The 22,435-nt window shown below is 47.8% G+C and overlaps 1 protein-coding gene across 2 annotated transcripts in view; it reads left to right on the plus strand.

Moving 5' to 3' along the window:
* HPN (hepsin) overlaps positions 1–22,435 on the plus strand; it is a 135,435-nt gene that overhangs the window by 35,455 nt on the left and 77,545 nt on the right. Inside the window, exons 1-2 of one of the 2 annotated variants that reach the window (XM_068241782.1) lie at positions 14,594–15,290; positions 22,061–22,134. The gene's annotated coding sequence lies outside the window, so the exon portion shown is untranslated. Of the gene's footprint in view, positions 1–14,593; positions 15,291–22,060; positions 22,135–22,435 lie in introns of those variants that run through there. The other variant, XM_068241781.1, reaches the window with a different exon arrangement.

A 22,435-nucleotide genomic window follows, 5' to 3' on the forward strand; every position in this document is an offset into this window, starting at 1 on the left:
GATATAGGTGCCCCCAGTATAGGTAGCCAGATATAGGTGCCCCCAGTATAGGGAGCCAGATATAGCTGCCCCCAGTATAGGTAGCTAGGTATAGGTGCCCCCAGTATAGTTAGCCAGGAATAGATGCAGCCAGTATAGGTAGCCAGGTATAGGAGTAAATACTTCCTGTGTATACGCCGTTACCGGGGAACCACTCTCCTGTCTCACTGTCTGCGGGTCTCCGCTGAGGTCTCTGCTGCATGCCATGCCAGGCATGCAGCAAGGGGGATCTGGGGACTTTGGTAGAGGAGGGGGCCACCCTTTTCCAGGAGGTAAAGGAACAGCGGCCGGGGAGGAAGGGGGGTGGGTGGGATGCTGTCCCTTGGAAGACGCTGTCTGACTAGAGTGACCATATTTTTGTGGGTCCAACCTGGGACGGGGGGGGGGGGCGTGGGGGGGGGGGCGGCGCGCGCAGAGCACCGCGGCGAAAAGTGGGAAGGAGTGAGGAGCACGCAGCGGCGAAGACTGGGGGAGGGGGGCTGCGGCGCGCGCAGCGCGCCGCGCTGAAAAAATGGGCGTGGCCATGACATTGTATGGGCGGAGCTAACGTAATGATGTAACAGCGAGGCATAAGAAAGCAGTGTTTACGCCATGATGTGGACAAACGAGACTTTGTATCATGGGTGTGCAGAAACTGTGTGATGCTAATTGTATACCGTAACCACAAAGCAGCAAACATAGCCATCTATGACCATTAAATAATAAATGCAGTAACAGTTACCCCGGACACCAGAAAATAAACGCAATAGGCAACATGTCAGTATAAAATAAATGCAATGCGGGCAAACATGTCAGTACAAAATAAACGCACTGCGGGCAAACATTTCGCCAGAAAAGAAACAATGCGGGCAAACAATAACATTTCACTAGAAAAGAAACAATGCGGGCAAACATTTCACCAGAAAAGAAACAATGCGGGCAAACATTTCACCAGAAAAGAAACAATGCGGGCAAACATTTCACCAGAAAAGAAACAATGCGGGCAAACATTTCACCTGGAAAAGAAACAATGCGGGCAAACATTTCACCTGGAAAAGAAACAATGCGGGCAAACATTTCACCAGAAAAGAAACAATGCGGGCAAACATTTCACCTGGAAAAGAAACAATGCGGGCAAACATTTCACCTGGAAAAGAAACAATGCGGGCAAACATTTCACCTGGAAAAGAAACAATGCGGGCAAACATTTCACCTGGAAAAGAAACAATGCGGGCAAACATTTCACCTGGAAAAGAAACAATGCGGGCAAACATTTCACCTGGAAAAGAAACAATGCGGGCAAACATTTCACCTGGAAAAGAAAGCATTTACTCACCTGGCAGAAGTGTCCGGCCTCTGGCGCGCTGCTCCGTCCCGGGACCGTCTTCCTCCTCCTGCTCTTCTCTCCCGCGCTGACAGGGCTACGGCAAGATGGCGCCCGAAGCCCTGTACTAGTGACACAAATAGGTCTCCAGTACAGGGCTTCGGCAGCCATCTTGCCGTAGCCCTGCTCGCCTGCCGGTGTCGGAAACAGACACCGGAAGAGGAGGCTGGAGCGGGGCTGCGGGCAATGAACTGGCACGGCGTCTATAGACGCCGCTGCCAGTTCATTGAGGAGAGAGTGGCCAGAGTCCCGAGGCCGGGACGTCCCGCTGCTGAAAGCGGGACGTTTCCCGGGACCTCATTAAGCCTGGGACAGCGGACCCCGAATCCGGGACGTGTCCCGGGCAATCCAGGACGTCTGGTCACTCTATGTCTGACGCATGTTGTTCAGGCAGCATCATGGAAGGTCCATCTCTGGGCAGACATTTGCTGACAGCATTCTCCTGTGTGAATGTAATGCTATACAGATAAACAATAGCATGTTTGTAAGCCCCTACTTACAACAGGTTCCGTTCCTGGTGAATGTAAGTTTAATTTGTTTGTAAGTTGAGTCCCGTGGTATACCTGGTGAAATGTGGAGAAATGATTACTTTGCGATAACTCTGGATTTGGACACTTAATATAAACAATGTTTTTTGGTTGTTTTCAATATACTTTCAAAGCACACCTGAACTGAGAGGATATAGAGGCTGCCACGTTTATTTCCTTTCCAACAATACCTGTTTGCCGGCAGTCCTGCTGGGTCCCTGGTTTGAATCCCAGCCAGAACACTACTATCTGCACGGAGTTTGTATGCTCTTCCTATGTCTGTAGCACATTTTTGCATTGAAAATGTTATTTTCATTTTCGAGAATATATTTGCAAAAAATACAATGTATTTTTGCAAAATGGTCATAGGAAACAATTTTTTCCCAGTGCGAAAATTGCAAAAAAGAAAGCAAAAAAAAAAATCCAAAACAGAAAATCACCCCTTTTAACATGAAAAGTTGCAAAATCGCCAAGAATCACAAATGTACGGTATTTCAAAATAATTTGTGAAGGCATTTTCGTTCGAAAGTCGATTTTTACAGTATTTTCACGAAAATTCATGCGGAAAGATTATCTGCATTTGCTCTCATCACTGCAGGAATTCTCCTTAGGGAGGATCTTGTTGGTTCAGACTGTGGACCAGTGGGGGGAGCTCTGGCAGGATGTTTAGTGATGTAATTTCTGGGGCTTCCTGTGTAGTAGTGAGGCTGAGTTCTGGCAGGAAGCACATGTGGACATGTTTTCCTTCTGTACTGTGCAAGCGTTCAAGTCCACTTTAAAGGGAACCTAAACAGAGGGATATGGATGTTTCCTGTTAAACAATACCAGTTGCATGTTGGTCCTGCTGATCTCTTTGGCTGACTTCAGTCAGAGCACCTGATCTGCATGCTTGTTGAGGGGCTGTGGCTAAAAGTATTAGAGACACAGGATCAGCAGGAGAGTCAGGCAACTGGTATTATTTTAAAAGGAAAAATCCATATCCTTCTCAGTTTAGGCAGGGATGGTCGTAGTCAGCCAACTTCGCTATGCTGGAACTACGTGTGGTTTTACGCAGTTACGCTTCACCAAACTACGGCTTCGAAATCAAATATTTGCTTTGTATGCATTTCGTAGACTACGCGCTAAAATACGCAATTACGCTTTATGCGAAGCGTAGTGTATGCTGATGCTTATGCCCGTATGCAGAAAATTTTATGCATTAATTCTTCTTTAATTGCCTATCCCGGGAACTCTTCTATGCGTACATTCCCCTTTTCAATGCGTAATTTGTAAGCATACAATCGAACGCGGAAAATTAGCCGCTAGTAACACATTCGTAGTTCACTACGCAATACACATGTTAACTATGCATAACGGGCGTAAGGTACGCGTAGTGGTACTTCGCTACGTGTAAATTCGTAAGCGTAGTTTTGAAACTTCACCTGCGAACTGCGATGTGTAGATGCGAACTACGATACGTAAATTAGCACTGGCGTAGTTTCTGCTCATCCCTGAGTTTAGGTTCCCTTTAAGTCTTCGAGGGGGAATGGGGAAATAATACTGAGAGGGTGCCCAATTAAAGTTTCACTGCTGGGCCACATAATTCCTAGTTATTAGGGATGAGCGAGAATTGTAAATTCAATCTCACAGCAAATCGGGTCTTTCTTGCTTACCATAGTCTCCCGTAAGAAAAGCCCAGTGATTTGCCAAGCAGTCAATTACCGCGGGCAACACATAGGAGCGGTACGGCGGCAACATTTTAGAAATGCAGGATAGGCATCTGCTGAGCGAATCTTTTGCTTATTGGATGCACAGCAATTTACAGCAGCCAATGAAAAAGGTGATGGTGAATAAAGGTGATGGTGAATAAAGGTGATGGTGGGGGATTATCTTGTGTTCTCTGTTTGTTAAGGGAAGAATATGTCTCAGGGAGAGATAGCTATAATTAAGCCTGTTTTATCAACTCACAACTGTAATGTATAAGGTGTATTTTATGCTGTATAGAACAGTTACAGCCAGTGGCGTAGCTAAGGAGCTGTGGGCCCCGATGCAAGTTTTATAATGGTGCCGCCCAAGCACTCTATATATAGCAATAGATACGGCGCACCAAAACCTGCCAATGGCAACTGCAGTGTCAGGTGCAAGAAGGGGATGGGGAACAGCTTGTTAATGATTACCACTGTTCAAAGCATCCGTAGAAGTCATTATTATGAACACAGGACCAATAGAGAGCTAATACTGTAGTTAAGGGAGGGCCCCGATGCCATCGCTACCTCTGCACCCCCTATTGCTACGCCCCTGGTTACAGCGGTAGCAGGAAAAAAGTGCGCCAACTGAGGGTGGACAAAAAATGCACCGCCATAGACTCTAATGCAATTATCGTTAATACGGCGAAAAAAGCAGAAGAATGGCCCCCGATAAGTATCGTTAACAACATTAGAACAATAAAGTTTTTAAAGTATGTTATCGTTTTAGAAGCTTGCAACGGTATAATTTTTATCATTTTATTTTGTTTGTATGTACAGATTTTACGTTATCAAAGATATATTAAGGTTTATATGTGTAGAAGGGTGTTTCTGCAGTGGGAGTGGTTAGGGTTAGGCACCACCAGGGGGAGTGGTTAGGGTTAGGCACCACTAGGGGGAGTGTTAAGCTGTATTGTAGAATTATGTAATGATTTTAACGTTAACATATTTTCGTTATTATTTCCCGTCTGTTTTACAGCGGTATTTATCGTTAACAGACTTTGACAACAATGTTTATTGTTATCAGATTTTGCTATCCACCGACACCATTTCGTTATCCAGCCGTGCCCTTTTTTCACGACCTCTTTTTTCATGCATGTGTTACAGCAAGGTATCTGTAGTCCTCCAACTTGTTTGCTAGCTGTACACTGCACCTAGTACTGTAAGAAAAGCTGTCAGCCATAGCATTCCTTGAATGCTGCTCAAGATACCTACCTCAGGAGGTGGAAGCCTATGGATCCTAATGAGGTTTTCCCCATTCTCCTCAGCCAGCCTGATCCAGCAATGAGGAAGAAACCCGAAGACTCCTCATCAATAACAGTGGCCTGCCTGCACAGGTGCACTCACAGTTTCTTTTCTGGCTCCAGAGGAAATAGCTGAGCATCATCCGGTCCACTCTAATGCGGACCTGATCGGGGTCCGCTAGATGGCTCATGCTTGTGCAATAGAGCAGACCTAATCAGGCTCAGCTATTTCTGCCGGAGCCCAAGAGGAAAGCCAATAGTCCCCCTGGGCACAGCACCGACAAGCGGACTTTCAGGGTTCCACCGCTAGACTGTATCTGCTGAGGATGACGCCTCTTTAGGATCCATAGTCTTCCCCCTCTCAAGGGAAGGAGCCCCCCAGGGGCACTTTTTTTGGGTCACTTTAACTAGCTGTATTGTGCTACTGTCACTCGTAGGAGTTATTGCGAGCTGCTTAAAGGGAACCAGAGATGGGGACATGAAAAAGATGGTATACTTCCTCCAGCCCCATACGCTCTGATTGATCCCACGCCGCCGTCCTCCGCTGCCCACAGCTACGAGTACGGGCTCTCGTCACTGACGTCATCGGAGCCAGCCTACGCAGGAGAAGTGCGCCCTCTACGTATCTCTCCAGCGGCTGCTGGAGAGATACGCAAACAGCGCACTTCTCTTACGCTTAGACTGGCTCTGACTGACGGCAGAGCGGGGTCCCGGTTCACGTAGATGCGGGCAGCGGAGGTGATCCGTGCGTATGGGGCTAGAGGAAGCCCCAGGTATGTATAAAATCTTTTTGATGTTCATCTCTGGTTCTCTTTAAGTATTAGGGTGCCAATGAATGATACAATTTAGTGTACAATCAACCTTTCTGGTGGATCAGATCAGATAGTGTTGGATGACCTCAAATAAGTGAGTTTTGGTAGCTATAAAGACAGAGGGGATTGGCTATCAAGAGTGACCATTAGACAATATGTTGGTCACAGACACCACATGTGTTTGGCATAATCTCATGTGTGAAGATGGGCAGACAGAGTCTCTCGCCCTCAGACAGCTTTGGCTGGTTTTGTTCCCTGGATAATCATTAGCTTAGAACGAAATGTTTCTGGAAGGACTTTAAACTTTGTTTGGGGTCACTCTGCCTCTTCCCTCTGCAGAGAACCTGCCAGGCTGCTACATCAAACAGATGTCACCAAACCAGCCAGTCAGACACCAAGAGGCCCCAGCATCCTGCTGCCGGCAGACACCAAGAGATCCCCGGCCCCAGCATCTTACTGCTGGCAGACACCAAGAGACCCCGGCCTCAGCATCCTATTGCCGGCAGGCACCAAGAGGCCCCCGGCCCCATCATCCTACTGCCGGCAGACACCAAGAGACCCCGCCCCCAGCATCCTACTGCCAGCAGATACCAAGAGATCCTAGCATCTTCCTGTTGGCAGACACCAAAAGGCCCCAGCTTCCTACTGCCGCCTACAGACACCAAGAGGCTCCGGCCCCGGCATCTTCCTGCTCGCAGATACCAAGAGGCCCCGCCCCAGCATCTTCCTGCGGGCAGATACCAAGAGGCCTGACCCCAGCATCTTCCTGCCGGTAGACACCAAGAGGCCCAGCCCTAGCATCCTACTGCCGGCAGACACCAAGAGGCCCTGGCCCCAGCATCTTCCTGCCAACAGACACCAAAAGGTCCTGGCTCCAGCATCTTCCTGACAGCTGACACCAAAAGGTCCCGGCCCAAGCCTGTCACTAAACCAGCCAGTCAGACACCAAGAGGCCCCAGCATCCTACTGCCGGTAGACACCAAGACGCCCTGGCTTCAGCATCCTACTGCCGGCAGACACCAAGAGGCCCCTGGCCCCATCATCCTGCTGCCAGCAGTCACCAAGAGGCCCCGGCCCCAGCATCCTACTGCTGGCAGACACCAAGAGACCCTGGCCTCAGCATCCTATTGCCGGCAGGCACCAAAAGGTCCCTGCTCCAGCATCTTCCTGACAGCAGACACCAAAAGGTCCTGGCCCTAGCATCTTCCTGCCGGCAGACACCAAAAGGCCCCAGCATCTTCCTGCCAGCGGACACCAAAAGGCCAACCGCATCTTCCTGCAGGCAGACACCAAGAGGCCCCAGCATCCTACTGCTGGCAGACACCAAGAGGCCCTGGGTTCAAAATCCTACTGCAGGCAGACACCAAGAGGACCCCGGCCCCATCATCCTGCTGCCGGCAGACACCAAGAGGCTCTGGCCCCCTGCCGACAGACACCAAGAGGCTCTGGCCCCAGCATCTTCCTGCTGGAAGATACCAAGAGGCCCCATCCCCAGTATCTTCCTGCGGGCAGATACCAAGAGGCCTGGCCCCAGCATCTTCCTGCCGGTAGACACCAAGAGGCCCCGGCCCCAGCATCCTACTGCCAACAGACACCAAAAGGTCCTGGCTCCAGCATCTTCCTGACAGCAGACACCAAAAGGTCCCGGCCCCAGCATCTTCCTGCCGGCAGACACCAAAAGGCCCCGGCCTCAGCATCATCCTGGCAGTGGACACCAAGAGGCCAACCATATCTTCCTTCAGGCAGACACCAAAAGGCCCCGCCCCCAGCATCTTCCTACCAGCAGACACCTAGGGTGTGGCATACGGGCTTGGAATGACAAAGGTTGGAAGACTGGAGGGCAGTGGAGAGCCCGTGTGATTCATCAAACCTTGAAAGCCGTTATAAATAGTTATAGTCATATTTGAGAGCCCGATTAGTAGCAAATTTCACACTATGGGCGCCCAGGCAAAGAAAAAGTGGTTGCCAATATGCAGATGTTGCTAAACAGTAGTGGGCACTACGTGAGTGCTAATTGGTACAGGGAGTCATGTGAGTGGTCAAAAATGGGTGCTGGCTGCATGTGGACAACAGGCAGGACATGTGTGCCATGGGAAAGTACTGGGTGTCATATGGGTTCGGACTAGTGTTGGGCGAACAGTGTTCGCCACTGTTCGGGTTCTGCAGAACATCACCCTGTTCGGGTGATGTTCGAGTTCGGCCGAACACCTGATGGTGTTCGGCCAAACTGTTCGGCCATATGGCCGAACTAAGAGCGCATGGCCGAACGTTACCCGAACGTTCGACTAGCGCTGTGATTGGCCGAACGGGTCACGTGTAGTGTTGGGCGAACATCTAGATGTTCGGGTTCGGGCCGAACATGGCCTCGATGTCGGGTGTTCGAGCCGAACTCCGAACATAATGGAAGTCAATGGGGACCCGAACTTTCGTGCTTTGTAAAGCCTCCTTACATGCTACATACCCCAAATTTACAGGGTATGTGCACATTGGGAGTGGGTACAAGAGGGAAAAAAATTAGCAAAAAGAGCTTATAGTTTTTGAGAAAATCGATTTTAAAGTTTCAAAGGGAAAACTGTCTTTTAAATGCGGGAAATGTCTGTTTTCTTTGCACAGGTAACATGCTTTTTGTCGGCATGCAGTCATAAATGTAATACATATAACAGGTTCCAGGAAAAGGGACCGGTAACGCTAACCCAGCAGCAGCACACGTGATGGAACAGGAGGAGGGTGGCGCAGGAGGAGAAGGCCACGCTTTGAGACACAACAACCCAGGCCTTGCATGAGGAGAAGAAGCGTGCGGATAGCAATTTGCATTTTGTCGCCATGCAGTCATAAATGTAATACAGATGAGAGGTTCAATAAACAGGGACCGGAAACGCTAACCCATCACAGATGTTCATTGTTCATGTTACTTGGTTGGCGTCCGGGAGTGTTGCGTAGTCGTTTCCAATCCAGGATTGATTCATTTTAATTTGAGTCAGACGGTCTGCATTTTCTGTGGAGAGGCGGATACGCCGATCTGTGACGATGCCTCCGGCAGCACTGAAACAGCGTTCCGACATAACGCTGGCTGCCGGGCAAGCCAGCACCTCTATTGCGTACATTGCCAGTTTGTGCCAGGTGTCTAGCTTCGATACCCAATAGTTGAAGGGTGCAGATGGATTGTTCAACACAGCTATGCCATCTGACATGTAGTCCTTGACCATCTTCTCCAGGCGATCGGTGTTGGAGGTGGATCTGCACACTTGCTGTTCTGTGTGCTGCTGCATGGGTGTCAGAAAATTTTCCCACTCCAAGGACACTGCCGATACCATTCCCTTTTGGGCACTAGCTGCGGCTTGTGTTGTTTGCTGCCCTCCTGGTCGTCCTGGGTTTGCGGAAGTCAGTCTGTCGGCGTACAACTGGCTAGAGGAGGGGGAGGATGTCAATCTCCTCTCTAAAGTCTCCACAAGGGCCTGCTGGTATTCTTCCATTTTGACCTGTCTGACTCTTTCTTCAAGCAGTTTTGGAACATTGTGTTTGTACCGTGGATCCAGAAGGGTATAAACCCAGTAATTGGTGTTGTCCAGAATGCGCACAATGCGTGGGTCGCGTTCAATGCAGTCCTAGGCCGAAGAGGTCATAGCCTAGGGTCACAAAAACCTGTTTATTTGGGCAATTTCAATGGTAGTGATGCTGACGTACATAAATCTCAGCCATGGCCGTTAGCAACGTCTGAATTTCACGAAATGTCTCATGCAGGTAGAAGACATATTGTTAGACTTGGATTCCAAAGATGGGGTCCCTACATCTCTGCAAACCAGAGTTACAGGGGTCCAAAATTGGTAAAATCCCCCATAGGCTTTCATTGCCTCCCTATTTCACTTTCCAAAATCTCACATCTTTTCAAAGGGCAATTGCTCAGCAGTGGCAAATTTTCTAGCATTGTAGGGACCCTTAGGGGGAACATGACTGGTGAGTTTCGGGCCCCTAGGCCGAAGAGGTCATAGCCTAGGGTCACAAAAACCTGTTTATTTGGGCTATTTCAATGGTAGTGATGGTGACGTACATAAATCTCAGCCATGGCCGTTAGCAACGTCTGAATTTCACGAAATGTCTCATGCAGGTAGAAGACATATTGTTAGACTTGGATTCCAAAGATGGGGTCCCTACATCTTTGCAAACCAGAGTTACAGGGGTCCAAAATTGGTAAAATCCCCTATAGGCTTTCATTGCCTCCCTATTTCACTTTCCAAAATCTCACATCTTTTCAAAGGGCAATTGCTCAGCAGTGGCAAATTTTCTAGCATTGTAGGGACCCTTAGGGGGAACATGACTGGTGAGTTTCGGGCCCCTAGGCCGAAGAGGTCATAGCCTAGGGTCACAAAAACCTGTTTATTTGGGCTATTTCAATGGTAGTGATGGTGACGTACATAAATCTCAGCCATGGCCGTTAGCAACGTCTGAATTTCACGAAATGTCTCATGCAGGTAGAAGACATATTGTTAGACTTGGATTCCAAAGATGGGGTCCCTACATCTCTGCAAACCAGAGTTACAGGGGTCCAAAATTGGTAAAATCCCCCATAGGCTTTCATTGCCTCCCTATTTCACTTTCTAAAATCTCACATCTTTTCAAAGGGCAATTGCTCAGCAGTGGCAAATTTTCTAGCATTGTAGGGACCCTTAGGGGGAACATGACTGGTGAGTTTTGGGCCCCTAGGCCGAATAGGTCATAGCCTAGGGTCACAAAAACCTGTTTATTTGGGCAATTTCAATGGTGGCGAGTCTGACGTACATAAATCGCAGCAATGGCCGTTAGCAACGTCTGAATCTCACGAAATGTCTCATGCAGGTAGAAGACATATTGTTAGACTTGGATTCCAAAGATGGGGTCTCTACATCTCTGCAAACCAGAGTTACAGGGCTCCAAAATTGGTAAAATCCCCCATAGGCTTTCATTGGGCCTACTATTTACCGTTCCAAAATCTCACACCATTTCAAACGGCAATGGCTCAGCAGTGGCAAAACTCACCAGTCATGATCCCCCTAAGAGTCCCTACAATGCTAGAAAATTTGGTACTGCTGAGCAATTGCCCTTTGTAAAGATGTGAGATTTTGGAAAGTGAAATAGGGAGGCAATGAAAGCCTATGGGGGATTTTACCAATTTTGGACCCCTGTAACTCTGGTTTGCAGAGATGTAGGGACCCCATCTTTGGAATCCAAGTCTAACAATATGTCTTCTACCTGCATGAGACATTTCGTGAAATTCAGACGTTGCTAACGGCCATGGCTGAGATTTATGTACGTCACCATCACTACCATTGAAATAGCCCAAATAAACAGGTTTTTGTGACCCTAGGCTATGACCTCTTCGGCCTAGGGGCCCAAAACGCACCAGTCATGTTCCCCCTAAGGGTCCCTACAATGCTAGAAAATTTGCCACTGCTGAGCAATTGCCCTTTGAAAAGATGTGAGATTTTGGAAAGTGAAATAGGGAGGCAATGAAAGCCTATGGGGGATTTTACCAATTTTGGACCCCTGTAACTCTAGTTTGCAGAGATGTAGGGACCCCATCTTTGGAATCCAAGTCTAACAATATGTCTTCTACCTGCATGAGACATTTCGTGAAATTCAGACGTTGCTAACGGCCATGGCTGAGATTTATGTACGTCACCATCACTACCATTGAAATAGCCCAAATAAACAGGTTTTTGTGACCCTAGGCTATGACCTCTTTGGCCTAGGGGCCCGAAACTCACCAGTCATGTTCCCCCTAAGGGTCCCTACAATGCTAGAAAATTTGCCACTGCTGAGCAATTGCCCTTTGAAAAGATGTGAGATTTTGGAAAGTGAAATAGGGAGGCAATGAAAGCCTATGGGGGATTTTAACAATTTTGGACCCCTGTAACTCTGGTTTGCAGAGATGTAGGGACCCCATATTTGGAATCCAAGTCTAACAATATGTCTTCTACCTGCATGAGACATTTCGTGAAATTCAGACGTTGCTAACGGCCATGGCTGAGATTTATGTACGTCAGCATCACTACCATTGAAATTGCCCAAATAAACAGGTTTTTGTGACCCTAGGCTATGACCTCTTCGGCCTAGGACTGCAATGAACGCGACCCACGCATTGTGCGCATTCTGGACAACACCAATTACTGGGTTTATACCCTTCTGGATCCACGGTACAAACACAATGTTCCAAAACTGCTTGAAGAAAGAGTCAGACAGGTCAAAATGGAAGAATACCAGCAGGCCCTTGTGGAGACTTTAGAGAGGAGATTGACATCCTCCCCCTCCTCTAGCCAGTTGTAATCCGACAGACTGACTTCCGCAAACCCAGGACGACCAGGAGGGCAGCAAACAACACAAGCCGCAGCTAGTGCCCAAAAGGGAATGGTATCGGCAGTGTCCTTGGAGTGGGAAAATTTTCTGACACCCACGCAGCAGCACACAGAACAGCAAGCGTGCAGATCCACCTCCAACACCGATCGCCTGGAGAAGATGGTCAAGGACTACATGTCAGATGGCATAGCTGTGTTGAACAATCCATCTGCACCCTTCAACTATTGGGTATCGAAGCTAGACACCTGGCACAAACTGGCAATGTACGCAATAGAGGTGCTGGCTTGCCCGGCAGCCAGCGTTATGTCGGAACGTTGTTTCAGTGCTGCCGGAGGCATCGTCACAGATCGGCGTATCCGCCTCTCCACAGAAAATGCAGACCGTCTGACTCAAATTAAAATGAATGAATCCTGGATTGGAAACGACTACGCAACACTCCCGGACCCCAACCAAGTAACATGAACAATATACATCTGTGATGAGTTAGCGTTTCCGGTCCCTGTTTATTGAACCTCTCATCTGTATTACATTTATGACTGCATGGCGACAAAATGCAAATTGCTATCCGCACGCTTCTTGTCCTCATGCAAGGCCTGGGTTGTTGTGTCTCAAAGCGTGGCCTTCTCCTCCTGCGCCACCCTCCTCCTGTTCCATCACGTGTGCTGCTGCTGGGTTAGCGTTACCGGTCCCTTTTCCTGGAACCTCTTATATGTATTACATTTATGACTGCATGCCGACAAAAAGCATGTTACCTGTGCAAAGAAAACAGACATTTCTCGCATTTAAAAGACAGTTTTCCCTTTGAAAATTTAAAATCGATTTTCTCAAAAACTATAAGCTCTTTTTGCTATTTTTTTTCCTCTTGTACCCACTCCCAAGGTGCACATACCCTGTAAATTTGGGGTATGTAGCATGTAAGGAGGCTTTACAAAGCACGAAAGTTCGGGTCCCCATTGACTTCCATTATGTTCGGAGTTCGGCTCGAACACCCGAACATCGCGGCCTTGTTCTGCCTGTTCGGCCCGAACCCGAACATCTAGATGTTCGCCCAACACTAGTTCGGACCATGGGTGAGTACTGGGTGCTATTTGGGTGAAGGGCTGCAGGCCATGGTTGGGTACCGGGTGTGAACCATGAAGGGTCAGTGTGGGTGCTTGAGAAAGGGGAGGTCACTGTGGGTACTGGGGGAGGGAGAGGTTACTGTGGGTGCTGTTGGGGAGAAGATGGAAGCTGCTGGGGGGGAGAGAAACATCACTATGGGTGCTGGGAGATGGATAGGACAATATGGGTGCTGGGGAAGACACTGTGGCTGCCAGGGGAAGGAGAGGTCAGTGTGGGTGCTGGAGGAGGTAGAGGTCAGTGTGGTTGCTGAGGGAGAGAGAAGTCACTGTGGATTCTGAGGGTCCGTTTCCACTGTATGCGGTGCGACGCGGCTACATACAGCAGGAAACAAAGCAAGCGCTCACCAATATGGGCCGCATCTGAATGACTCACCACCTCATATGCACCGCTTAAATAGCTCAAATACACACTCAGCAATCAGACAGATGCAAAACATATGCAAAACTAAACTAAATACTTACCATGCAAAACAGGATAGCACAATGGGTGCTGCTAGCCTGGTAGTTACAGAACTGTGGATACAAAATATAGGTAAAAGGCTGCGCATCCCTGACCCAATACTGTACAATTGAATGGTTAATCGCTGTGGCGCACACCGCCCCCCCTGGACTAAAATGTACGCCCGCATCCAAACAATGCAATACTGGTCTATAGAGAAATTTTAGCTTCCATCATAGTTTTGCATGCAAAAATATAGATATACTGGACATCTGCACCAACGTTGAGGTAAATCTCCAGAGCAGATGTCCTAACACTAAACTGACCTAAGTTAAAAGCAAATGTCTTTACCCTGGCAGCTGCCTCCCCCAGCAGCCACTGTGACCTCTCCCTTCACCTAGCAACCACTGTGACCTCTCCCTCCCCTGCACTAGCAGAGATCCTGCCTCCCCCAGCACCCACACTGACCTCTCTCTCAACCTAGCAATCACTGTGACCTCTCCCTCCCCTGCACTAGCAGAGATCCTGCCTCCCCCAGCACCCACACTGACCTCTCCCTCCCCCAGCAGCCACAGGGACCTCTCTCTTCACCTAGCAACCACTGTGACCTCTCCCTCCCCTGCACTAGCAGAGATCCTGCCTCCCCCCAGCATCCACACTGACCTCTCTCTCAACCTAGCAATCACTGTGACCTCTCCCTCCCCTGCACTAGCAGAGATACTGCCTCCCCCAGCACCCACACTGACCTCTCCCTCCCCCAGCAGCCACAGGGACCTCTCTCTTCACCTAGCAACTACTGTGACCTCTCCCTTCACCTAGCAACCACTGTGATCTCTCCCTCCCCTGCACTAGCAGAGATCCTGCCTCCCCCAGCAGCCACTGTGACCTCTCCCTTCACCTAGCAACCACTGTGACCTCTCCCTCCCCTGCACTAGCAGAGATCCTGCCTCCCCCAGCACCCACACTGATCTCTCCCTCCCCCAGCGGCCACAGGGACCTCTCCCTCCCCTGCACTAGCAGAGATCCTGCCTCCCCCAGCACCCACACTGATCTCTCCCTCCCCCAGCGGCCACAGGGACCTCTCCCTCCCCTGCACTAGCAGAGATCCTGCCTCCCCCAGCATCCACACTGATCTCTCCCTCCCCCAGCGGCCACAGGGACCTCTCCCTTCACCTAGCAACCACTGTGACCTCTCCCTCCCCTGCACTAGCAGAGATCCTGCCTCCCCCAGCATCCACACTGACCTATCCCTCCCCCAGCAGCCACGGGGACCTCTCCCTCCACCTAGCAACCACTGTGACCTCTCCCTTCACCTAGCAACCACTGTGACCTCTCCCTCCCCTGCACTAGCAGAGATCCTGTCTCTCCCAGCACCCACACTGACCTATTCCTCCCCTAGCAGCCACGGGGACCTCTCCCTCCACCTAGCAACCACTGTGACCTCTCCCTCCCCTGCACTAGCAGAGATCCTGTCTCTCCCAGCACCCACACTGACCTATTCCTCCCCCAGCAGCCACGGGGACCTCTCCCTCCACCTAGCAACCACTGTGACCTCTCCCTCTCCAGCACTAGAGATCAATGAATGGGAACCATTTATTGATCTCCGGGCTAATTGGCGGTGACACGGGAGCGTGCAGGGGCAGGTGATTGGCCGCGGAAGCACACAGCAGCACACCAGCAGCCTTTTGGAGGTAGCAGATTTGTCCAAAAGGCTTAAATGGTTAAGGAAGCACGTTTTGGTTAAAGTTTATTATTACTATTGATTTATAAAGTGCCAATTGTGGCACTTATGTTTAGCAAGGATCCACAGCTGAAGACTGGTACTGCTTAGTGGCCCTTATTCCATTACCTTTTCTCCCGAGTTTCCTCACAGGAGATGTTTCAGGTCCTATCATCAATAAAATATATTTCAAGCATTCCCCTCCAAGCAAGACAATTCTGCATTTTTTTACTATTCTAGGTGCTGTGAAGATATTTTGTAGGTAGGATTAAAAAAAGAGAGAAAAAGATCATGGAATAATAGCCAGTAGGAAAGGTCGGAAATGTCGATTACCAATTCCACGGATTTCCACAGAAATCAAAATTTCCGATTCTGATTTCCAAGTAAAAAATGTTTACTTTGCTATTTTTGTTAACAGTGGCTGGATAGTGTACTGGTTAAAGGGAACCTAAACTGAGAAGGATATGGATTTTTAAAATTTTAAAAATTTAAAATAATACCAGTTGCCTGGCTCTCCTGTTGATCCTGTGTCTCTAATACTTTTAGCCACAGCCCCTGAACAGAAATCAGATTACCATGGTAAATTTAACTTAAAGAAGACTTGGTGAGGCCTGGAACCCACTACAAATCGCAAATCGCTATCGCAATTGCTAGCATTTTTAATGAACGTTTTGTAAGCGATTTCATGAGCGTTCTCTGGCGATTTTGGTAGCGATTTTAAAAAGTGTAAGCTTTTTGCCAGCAATTGTGTAGCAATTTGCGATTAGCGATTTTAATTCTGATTGGTCATTTCAATTAACTTTCATTTTTTTACAGTGTGCAGTAATTTATAAATGCTATCAAATCGCTCTGTGTAGGTTTTGACGAGAGATTATGCCAGCGCTTATGAACTTTACGCAAAAAACTCTAATGCTCAAAAATGCTGCATGTCCTGCGCTTGCAATTTTGGTAATCCCAATCGCTCCAGTGGAATTTGTACCATCCATTAAAGGGGCACTATGGTGAAAAATTGTAACATTTTAAATATGCTTAAATAACCACTTCAGCCTTCAGTCGTTTTCACGTTTATCACTACTTATCACAATGAACTGATCTATATCTTGTTTTTTCCACCACCAATTAGGCTTTCTTTGGGGGGTACATTTTGCTAAGAGCCACTTTACTGTAAATGCATTTTAACAGGAAGAATAAGAAAAAAAACGGGAAAAAAATCATTATTTCTCAGTTTTCAGCCATTATAGTTTTAAAATAATACATGCCTCCATAATAAAACTCACGTATTGTATTTGCCCATATGTCCCTGTTATTACACCGTTAAAATTATGTCCCTATCACAATGTATGGCGACAATATTTTATTTGGAAATAAAGGTGATTTTTTTTCCATTTTGCATCTATCACTATTTACAAGTTTAAAATAAAAAAAATAGAAATATTTCATCTTTACATTGATATTTAAAAAGTTTAGACCCTTAGGTAAATATTTACATGGTTTTTTTTTTTATTGTAATGTTTTTTGTTTTTTTTTGTATTAAACATTTTATTTGGGTATTTTTGGGAGGGTGGGATGTAAACCATAGTTTTATAATGTAAATGTGTCTTGAGTTTTGTTTTTTTCACTGTTAGTTGTAGTTTTACTTTTTGGCCACAAGATGGCGGCCATGAGTTTGTTTACATGACGTCACTCTAAGCGTAACACACGCTTAGAGCGACGCATGGGGTACGTTACAGCCAGAAAAAGCGAAGCTTCCGAGAGAAGCTGTCGCTTTTTCAGCGGGGGAGAGGAATCAGTGATCGGGCACCATAGCCCGATTCACTGATGGCCAGGCTAACGAACCGCGGCCAGGACGCGCACATGGCCTCCTGGGCGTAGCTAGTACGTCCAGGAGGCCAAAGTAGTTAAACATAGACAAATAAGAAGTACCGTATTTTTCGGACTATAAGACGCTCCGGACTATAAGACGCACCTAGGATTAGAGGGTAAAAACCAGGAAAAATATATATATATATATACGAAACCTGGTACGTCTATGGTCCAGGAGCATCTTGTAGATGTTCTCCCAATTACTGTCCTGTTCCTGTCATCCTTGTGTTTTCCTCTTGGCCCCAATGTCCTCCTCCTGTCCCCCAGTGTCCTCTTCCTGTTACTCCAGTGTCCTCATGCTGCCCCCCAGTTTCCTTCTTCTGCCCCCCAGTGACCTCCTTTTGTTCCCCAGTATCCTCATGCTGTCCCAAGTATTAAACTGCAGATTGGCCCCAGAGTATACATTTTGTGTCTGCCTGTTTGCCCCTCGCTGCGCCATTGTCATGTAAATCAGCGGCAGAAGCCGATCGTATTAAACAGCAGACTGTCCCCATTGTATACATATATTGTCTGCCTGTGTGCCCCTCGCTGCGCCATTGTCATGTACTTAGCGGCAGAAGCCGCTCGTATCAAACAGCAGACTGTCCCCATTGTATACATAATCAGTCCGCCTGTTTGCCCCTCGCTGCGCTGTGTTATGTAAATCAGCGGCAGAAACCGCTCGTATTAAAGGGCAGACTGTCCCCTGTATACATATTCAGTACACCTGATTGCCCCTCGCTGCGCTATGTGTAATGTAAATCAGCGGCAGAAGCCGCTAGTATCACTCACCGGACATGGCGTGCCTGCGGCGAACACGGACTCCTCTCTCGCTCACTCCTTCCCCCAAGTGCCAGTACTTCATAGTCGCGTCATTACACACGTGGTCACGCGCTACCACGTGTGTAATGACGCGACTATGAAGTACCGGCACTTGGGGGAAGGAGTGAGCGAGAGAGGAGTCCGTGTTCGCCGCAGGCACGCCATGTCCGGTGAGTGATACTAGCGGCTTCTGCCGCTGATTTACATTACACACAGCGCAGCGAGGGGCAATCAGGTGTACTGAATATGTATACAGGGGACAGTCTGCCCTTTAATACGAGCGGTTTCTGCCGCTGATTTACATAACACAGCGCAGCGAGGGGCAAACAGGCGGACTGATTATGTATACAATGGGGACAGTCTGCTGTTTGATACGAGCGGCTTCTGCCGCTAAGTACATGACAATGGCGCAGCAAGGGGCAAAGAGGCAACACAAAGGACATGCTGGCAAACATTGAGGGTGACATCGAGGAGGATCCAAGACCACAGGAGTGCAGGGAATCCCGACATGCGGCGGGTCAGCTGTTTGTCAGTGGTTTTAAGTCTGGGATTCCCTGCATTTGGACTATAAGACGCAGGGACTTTTTCTCCCCACTTTTGGGGGAGAAAAAGTGCGTCTTATAGTCCGAAAAATACGGTATGTATTTTGCAGAGTAAAATGAGCCATAAATTACTTTTCTCCTATGTTGCTGTCACTTACAGTAGGTAGTAGAAATCTGACATTACCAACAGGTTTTGGACTAGTCCATCTCTCCATAGGGGATTCTCAGCAAGGCTTTTACTCTTTATAAAGATATTCCCTAAAAAGGATTTAAACAATGATGCTGTCCAGCTTCCCTGCTCACTACACGTTTTTTGGCAGCTGGATGGAGCAACTGCCATTCACTAAGTGCTTTTGAAAATAAATACATCCCGTGAATCCCCCCATGAAGAGATGGACTAGTCCAAAACCTGTCGGTAATGTCAGATTTGTACTACCTACTGTAAGTGACAGCAACATAGGAGAAAAGTAATTTTTTGGCTCATTTTAATCAGGAAAAAACATACTTCTTATTTGTTTATGTTTGCACATAATTAAAATGTTAAATTTTTCGCCATAGTGCCTCTTTAACATTACCTGAGCGTTTAGGGAAATCGATATCTTTTTGAAAACCTCCCTAAATGCTAAAAAAAAAAAAAAAAATCGCTGTAGTGGGTTCCAGCCCTTAGGCTGGTTTCACAGTGGGACGTTAGAGGCGCATGTTAGAGCAGCTTGTAACGCACCCCAACGCACAGCAATGAAAAATCAATGGGCTGTTCACAGTGCCCACGTTGCGTTACAACCGCCATCATATAACGTACTGCATGCAGTACTTTGTAAGCAGCAGAGCTGCGTTAGACTGCTTGCACATGCTCAGTAACGTTGGGGAGGAGCGGAGAGCGGCCAGGCACATGGCTAATTAATATTCACTGCACTCAGTGACCTGCAGTGTTTACTTCCTGGAGCGGCCGCTCTGTGCGGCGATTGGCCGGCGGGACCACGTGATGCCGCATGCGTCCAAGAGTGCGCATCACGGCATCACGGACGCCAGAGTGAGCTGCACAACGTGGCTCACTCCGACGTCCACATCAAAGAGCACCAGGCCTTGCGTTAGGGGCACATTGTGCGACCATAACGTCCCCTAAAATGCAACGTCCTGGTGTGAAACCAGCCTAAGACTTGGTTGTATCAGAGTCTTGTGATTAGTCTAAAATTACGGCAATAATCTGATTTCATCTGAAAAATTTTGCATTCTCAGACTGTTCCAATGCTTATGAGTTCTGTGATACCGCAGCTTAGAGCGGTAATCCCGAGCCTGACTCGTGGTAGCCGTCGGGAGCTCCATGCAAAGTATAGCGCGCAGCGGGTGTTCAAACTCACCTTCCCCGGCATCCAGGCGTCGGCAGCCATTCCTCTTCCTGTCCTCGGAGACTCTGGATCCCTCACGACGACAGGCGGCAATCTCACTATAGAGTTATAGTGCCACCCATAGGAAGGATAGAGAACTGCAGCACTGGATCCCAGGGAGATAAGTGCAGGGGCTGCTGCAGGCTCTCTCCTGGTATGCTTTTTTTCTTGCTTTTAGGATCTAAAAGCCAATGAAAAAAAATGTACCACTATCGCAAGCACTGGAGATTTATAAGGCGATTTTGTCAGTGCTTTTCCAAACGCTTTCTGAGCACATAGAAAAACACTTTTCTAAGCGCTTTTGTTGAGTGATAATTTTTTTTTACTCCCTGACATCAGTCAGGAAGTGAACTCTTTGACCCGGAAATGAATAAATACAATGTATTTGTTCATAAAAGCGCTGGTGAAATCTCAATTCAAATCGCTTTTTCAAGCGCTTTGCGATTTCCCTATGCTTTCTATTGAATCACAAACACTCAGAAAATGGTGCAGGAGCCGCATTTGTGATTCAATAGAAAGTGCATCGCTCATGTGAGAACGCTCACATTGAGCATCATTGCACTAGCGCTTTAAAGGCGATTTAAAATCACCACCGCTAAAAAAGAGCAAAATAGCTCTTTGGGCTTGATTCACTAAACTGTGATCACTCAAATATCACACCTTATCAAAGATATCACACCTTATGAAAAGATATCACACCTTATGAAAAGATATCACACCTTATCAAAGATCACACCTTATGAAAAGATATCACACCTTATGAAAAGATATCACACCTTATCAAAGATCACACCTTATGAAAAGATATCACACCTTATCAAAGTTAACATGTCTTATCAGAGTAGCATAGCGAGTGCTAGGAACCTGCAGATGCTCAGGGCAGGACGAGTGACATTGCCAATTTGCAGGGATAAGTTTGTAGCGCTCGCTATGCTACTCTGATAAGGCATGTTAACATTGATAAGGTGTGATATTTGAGTTATCACGGTTTAGTGAATCAAGCCCTTAGTGAGAACAAGCCCTAAAAGGGACCATACACTCAGCCGATTTTCTGGCCGATCGATCGATCAAAATCGATCGATTGCAAATCGGTTGGCTGATCGATCGATTGGCGGACGATTTCGATGGATTTCCATCGAACTGGCAGGGTGGAAAATCTAGGTCGATCTGTTGAGATTGCTTATCATTTTGCATTGGCCCTAATGGAAATCTGAGGGCAAAAAAAATGCCATCACATCGATTTTCAATAGATTTCAAACAGAAATCTATTGGAATTCTATCCTAGTAAAATTTTTTCCTAAAACACATCAGATAGATAAGAAATCAATCTGATGATCTATCCGCTGCTAATCTGACGAGTGTATGGGCACCTTTAGACCCTAAAATCAGGAAGAAATGATACCACTAGGGAGGTCAGGACAGATAAGGAGAGATAAAACAAGGGATATGTTTTATGTATTAGCCCCATAGGGTTATCGGCCTAAAGAGGCCAACTTATTAAAACTATGCAAAAACGGAAAAATCTTCCAGAAACTTTTTGCGTTGTTTAATGGCCGCATTTGCGTTTCGTAGTGATAAGCTGATCTTCGGCAATCCTCGCTGGGGTCGGATATCGTGCTTCAGGCTTTTGTTAGAACGCTCTCATGCTTACAAAAGCCGCCCGTGTTTCTGCAGATGGCAGAGCTGAGGGTCATCTATAGAATGAACAATCTACAGCCAGGTCTAGTGTGATATCAGATAACCAGCCAGCCATTCCCCCCCAGCAAGCAGTTAAGGGGGATGGGTTCAAGGTCTCGTCAGGTGTGTTCTCTCTCCTCCCCTCGTTTCGTCCTTCCTCTCATCTCTCCCCCTCTGTGTCTTCCGAGTGCTAACCTTCCCCACCTGATCCCCCCCAGGAGGACACACGGTGACTTGGATTTCCCTCTCGTAGAATTGACTTCCATCCATGCAGGTTTCTCCAGATTCCTATCGAACTTTCACCTGACTTCTTCAGTCTCTGCTCTACTTTCTGGTCCCCTCCTGATCCCTCTCTCTCTCTCTCCTGTTGTCTCTGTTGTGGTCTCAGTGCTGTCACTCTACCTGCTGTCTGTTGTCATCGGTTCTTATCAGTCTCTCTGCAGTCTCTCATGTCTGTCCGTCTGTCTTTGCAGTGGAATGGTCGCCACAGAGCCCCGGCCTCCTGGGCTGAGATTTGAGGGGGAGAAAGCGGCTGAAATCCAGTAAGGTAAGAGAAATTTCACCCCCGTGTAAACCCTGAATGTGCCCGGTAGAGCCAGAACAAGGTCCTCCAGCACCCAAGGCTGAGACACCAAAGTGCGCCCCTCCATCCCTCCCACCCCAGCCGTCACACACTGATTGCTATTAGACTAAGAGGCACCCCAGGGCCCCCAATCCTCCCAACACCTTAATCTCTAGTTATCTGGCTTGCAGTCACAGCCATGTATCCCCTTTTCTTATTTCTCTCTGCTTCATACACAATAGGGGAATGATAGCTGAGTGAGTTTTGCGCCCCCTCCTACACTGCG

Source organism: Hyperolius riggenbachi, chromosome 6, assembly GCF_040937935.1.
Source record: "Hyperolius riggenbachi isolate aHypRig1 chromosome 6, aHypRig1.pri, whole genome shotgun sequence".
NCBI classification, from domain to species: domain Eukaryota; kingdom Metazoa; phylum Chordata; class Amphibia; order Anura; family Hyperoliidae; genus Hyperolius; species Hyperolius riggenbachi.